This window comes from Bison bison, unplaced genomic scaffold, assembly GCF_000754665.1.
Source record: "Bison bison bison isolate TAMUID 2011002044 unplaced genomic scaffold, Bison_UMD1.0 scf7180017864290, whole genome shotgun sequence".
Lineage (NCBI taxonomy): Eukaryota > Metazoa > Chordata > Mammalia > Artiodactyla > Bovidae > Bison > Bison bison.
The window spans coordinates 2,352,699-2,357,699 of NW_011494862.1; the positions used below are offsets into that span (position 1 = coordinate 2,352,699).

Genomic DNA, 5,001 nt, shown 5'->3' on the forward strand with positions numbered 1-5,001 from the left:
TCAATAACCTCAGATATGCAGATGACACCATCCTTATGGCAGAAAGTGAAGAAGAACTAAAGAGCCTCTTGATGAAAGTGAAAGGAAAGTGAAAACGTTGGCTTAAAGCTCAACATTCAGAAAACTAAGATCATGGCATCCAGTCCCAACACTTCATGGCAAATAGATGGGGAAACTGTCAGATTTTATTTTTCTGGGCTCCAAAATCACTGCAGATGGTGACTGCCACCATGAAATTAAAAGACGCTTACTCCTTGGAAGAAAAGTTATGACCAACCTAAATAGTATATTAAAAAGCAGAGACATTACTTTGCCAACAAAGGTCCATCTAGTCATGGCTATGGTTTTTCCAGTGGTCATGTATGGATGTGAGAGTTGGACTATAAAGAAAGCTGAGCACCAAAGAATTGATGCTTTCGAACTGTGGTGTTGGAGAAGACTCTTGAGAGTCCCTTGGACTGCAAGGAGATCCAACCAGTCCACCCTAAAGGAGATCAGTCCTGGGTGTTCATTGGAAGGACTGATGTTGAAGCTGAAACTCCAATACTTTGGCCACCTGATGTAAAGAGCTGACTCATTGGAGAAGACCCTGAAGCCGGGAAAGATTGAGGGCAGGAGAAGAAGGGGACAACAGAGGATTTGATGGTTGGATGGCATCATTGACTCAATGGACATGAGTTTGGGTGACTCCGGGAGTTGGTGCTAGACAGGGAGGCCTGATGTTCTGTGGTCCAAGGGGTCACAAAGAGTCGGACACAACTGAGTAACTGAACTGAGCTGATGCTTGCCTTTAGTCTGCCTTTACATTTATGAGTATGTATAAATCTTTCACAGAGTCCTATTGAAGTTCTCCTAGATAAAGCCATAACATTAAAAAACACTGCTTTCTCTCCCACCTTCAAACTTAGAAAGGCAACATAGTATACTGGTTAAGAACATGAAATCTAAAATTGGGCTGCTTGGGTTTGAATCCTTGGCTCTGCTACTTACCAGCTGTGTGACTGTGGGCTAGTTGCCTACCCTCTTTGTATTGTCCCATTCATAAAAACGGAATAATAGAAGAACCCACTTCATTTGGGCTGTTATGAGGTTTAACTGAGTGAATGCAAGTGACACATAAAGTGTTTGATAAATGAAAGAAGTAAATATAAGTAATGATACACTTACTGGTTAGGGATAAAATGTATGAGGTTATCTGTAAATTCTGGAAAATGCAAGTTCCACATATGCATATCATTTTGTTTTTTTCTGCATACCTGTCACCGTGCAACCACCAATGGTCTCCATATGTCTGATGGCCTACTTCAGAAGATATTTCTTCAATTATAACCAAACTAAATGCTTGGAACTTGGGAAACAAAGAGAATTTATTCAGCAAGTCAGTGTCTTCTATTTAATCCAGTAATTCAGTATATTCTATTTTAATTCAGAAATTTAATATCTTCTGTACCATGTCATCTATTATCTTTTTTCCTTTTCTTCTCTAATTTTCTCATAGTTTTACTTCTCAATTTTTCATTCAATTCTTTTTTCTGCGTTCAGTCAACAAAAACTAAAACTCGTTGTCTCATAAGGCGTTAGTGTAGGTCTTGAATATATAGTAAGTGTTTAGGGAGACAGTTTGATGCTACTTGGATAAGCATTATGATGTTGCCACACTAGAAAGTGAAAGTGAAGTTGCTCAGCCATGTCCAGCTCTTTGCAACCCCATGGACTGTAGCCTACCAGGCTAATCTGTCCATGGGATTTCCCCCCAGCAAGAGTACTGGAGTGGGTTGTCATTCGGACAGTCATCAAAAAACAAAATTAGTTTGTGTTCAAGTAAATAGATCTAATCATCTGCCTTTCAATAATATATTAACTAGGGGTGAAAGAGATGATCTTATTTCTTAAATATGCATAGATATACCTGAAGCAATCTTATATACACTTACAGTTGCTGGGAAATGCTCCTTTCTGGAATGGAGAGTTCTTATGTGGTCACAGAAACCTAACCCATAGAATCTTGGGGTTAAAATGGACCAATAGTCTTTCACATAATTCCATGTACAGTGAGGCTACATTGACCCTAACTGGACAAGCCCTTTCTGTTCAGTTCAGTTCAGTTACTCAGTCGTGTCCGACTCTTTGTGACCCCATGAACCGCAGCATGCCAGGCCTCCTTGTCCATCACCAACTCCCAGAGTCCACCCAAACCCATGTCCACCGAGTTGGTGATGCCATCCAACCATCTCATCCTCTGTCGTCCCCTTTTCCTCCTTCCCCCAATCTTTTCCAACATCAGGGTCTTTTCAAATGAGTCAGCTCTTCCCATTAGGTGGCCAAAGCATTGGAGTTTCAGCTTCAACATCAGTCCTTCCAATGAACACCCTAGACTGATCTCCTTTAGGGTGGACTAGTTGGATCTTCTTGCAATCCAATGGACTCTCAAGAGTCTTCTCCAACACCACAGTTCAAAGGCATCAATTCTTTGGCACTCAGCTTTCTTCTTAGTCCAACTCTCACATCCATACGTGGCTACTGGAAAAACAACAGCCTTGACTAGATGGACCTTTGTTGACAAAGTAATGTCTCTGCTTTTTAATATGCTGTCTAGGTTGGTCATAATTTTCTTCAGAGGAGTAAGTGTCTTTTAATTTCATGGTGGCAATCACCATCTGCAGTGATTTTGGAGCCCCCCAAAATAAAGTCTGCCACTGTTTCCACTGTTTCCCCATCTATTTGCCATGAAGTGATGGGACCAGATGCCATGATCTTCGTTTTCTGAATGTTGAGCTTTAAGCCAACTTTTTCACTCTCCTCTTTCACTTTCATCAAGAGGCTGTTTAGTTCCTCTTCACTTTCTGCCATAAGGATGGTGTCATCTGCATATCTGAGGTTATTGATACTTCTCCTGACAATCTTGATTCCAGCTTGTGCTTCCTCCAGCCCAGCATTTCTCATGATGTACTCTGCATATAAGTTAAATAAGCAGGGTGACAATATACAGCCTTGACGGACTCCTTTTCCTATTTGGAACCAGTCTGTTCTTTCATGTCCAGTTCTAACTGTTGCTTCCTGACCTGCATACAGGTTTCTCAAGAGGCAGATCAGGTGGTCTGGTATTCCCATCTCTTGAAGAATTTTCCACAGTTTATTGTGATCCACATAGTCAATAAGCAGAAATAGATGTTTTTCTGGAACTCTCTTGCTTTTTCGATGATCCAGTGGATGTTGGCAATTTGATCTCTGGTTACTCTGCCTTTTCTAAAACCAGCTTGAACATCTGGAAGTTCATGGTTCACGTATTGCTGAAGCCTGGCTTGGAGAATTTTAAGCATTACTTTACTAGCTTGTGAGATGAATGCAATTGTGCAGTAGTTTGAGCATTCTTTGGCATTGCCTTTCTTTGGGATTGGAATGAAAACTGACCTTTTCCAGTCCTGTGGCCACTGCTGAGTTTTCCAAATTTGCTGGCATATTGAGTGCAGCACTTTCACAGCATCATCTTTCAGGATTTGAAATAGCTCAACTGGAATTCTATCACCTCCACTAGCTTTGTTCATAGTGATACTTCCTAAGGCCCACTTGACTTCACATTCCAGGATGTCTAGCTCTAGGTGAGTCATGATCCTGGCTTTTACATTCAATGCTATTGTCTTCCTTAAGACCTTAAGATGTTCATTTTCTCTTCTCTCAGTTACTGCACTCTAATCTCCCTAATTTGCCAGACCCTAACTTTCCTCCTCATTCCTCAAATATTGGTCCTTCAAAATGCCATCAGAGCTGGCTTAATTAAACAGGACACTGATCGGGTCCAGTTCCAGCCCTCAAACCTTAGTTTGCTCCCCAATATCTGCAGAGTAACACACAAGCTCTGCAGATGACATACAGGACAGTTCAAGAAAACAGTCCAGGATCTGGCTCACTCCACCTTCCAGTTAACCTCCCCCATAACCCATCTTCTTCCATGCTTTACCATTTCTTTTCCCAGGACACATCCTGCACCTTTCCAAGCATGTCCTTCACTCCTGCTTTTTTTTCTTTCTTTTTAAAACATTTATTTGTTTGCATGTGCTGGGTCTTAGTGGCAGCATACAGGATCTTCAGTCTTCATTGCAACATGAAAACTAGACATGTGGGATCATAGTTCCTTGACTAGGGATTGAACCCAGGCCCCCTGCACTGGGAGCTCAAAGTCCTAGCCTCTGAACCACTAGAGAAGTCCCATTCCTGCTTTTCATTTCATTGGGATGTTCTTTCCTACTGTCTTCTAGTCAAAAGCCTATCCTTTCTCAACTCCTAATATAAAGGTGGGCTTGCCAGGTGGCGCAGTGGTAAAGAATCCACTTGCCAAGGCAGAAGACACAAGAGACATGGATTCAATGCCTGGGTCGGGAATATCCCTTGGAGTAGGAAATGGCAACCTGCTCCAGTATTCTTGCCTGGAAAATTCCATGGGCAGAGGAGCCTGGCAGGCTACAGTCCATGAAGTCATAAAGAATCAGACACAAATGAGCACACAGCACAGCAATGTAAAGGCAAGCTCTTTTGCAAGACTCTCCTTGACAGTCTCTCATTCTTTGTCCCACTGACAGTTACATTTTATCATGTGCTATTGTATTTTGTCCTTCATGATGGAACTTGGCACATTGTACTACAGAGACTTATCATTTGACAAATCTCTTCCTAACTGTGTTAAATCTCATTTAAAGCAAGAATTGATTTACCTGCTTTGAATCTCAGCACCAGAAAAGGATTTTACACCTAATTGGGATCTGAAAATTATCATTTAGTTTGAATGAATAAAGCATTTTATTCATTTATTTATTCTCTGAATAAAGCATTTTATGGGGAGCAATCCCAGTTTATCTGTGATGGATGATATTAATTCAAGATGATTTACTGGGGATGAAATATGAAGTTGAGTGAATTATAAGATTTGGTTCTTGCCAAATCTAAACTTGGTAAAATTATTTTCAAAGGCAACTGAGATTTATGTTCTTAATTACTGGCTCAGTA

General features: G+C 41.0%; 1 protein-coding gene across 1 annotated transcript in view; it reads right to left on the reverse strand.

Moving 5' to 3' along the window:
• Window positions 1-1,958, reverse strand: part of LOC104996162 (chromosome unknown open reading frame, human C1orf141) — a 45,242-nt gene extending 43,284 nt beyond the window's left edge. Inside the window, exon 1 of the mRNA XM_010850292.1 lies at window positions 1,935-1,958. The gene's annotated coding sequence lies outside the window, so the exon portion shown is untranslated. The remainder of the gene's footprint in view (window positions 1-1,934) is intronic.
• Between the last annotated feature and the right edge of the window lie 3,043 nt (window positions 1,959-5,001).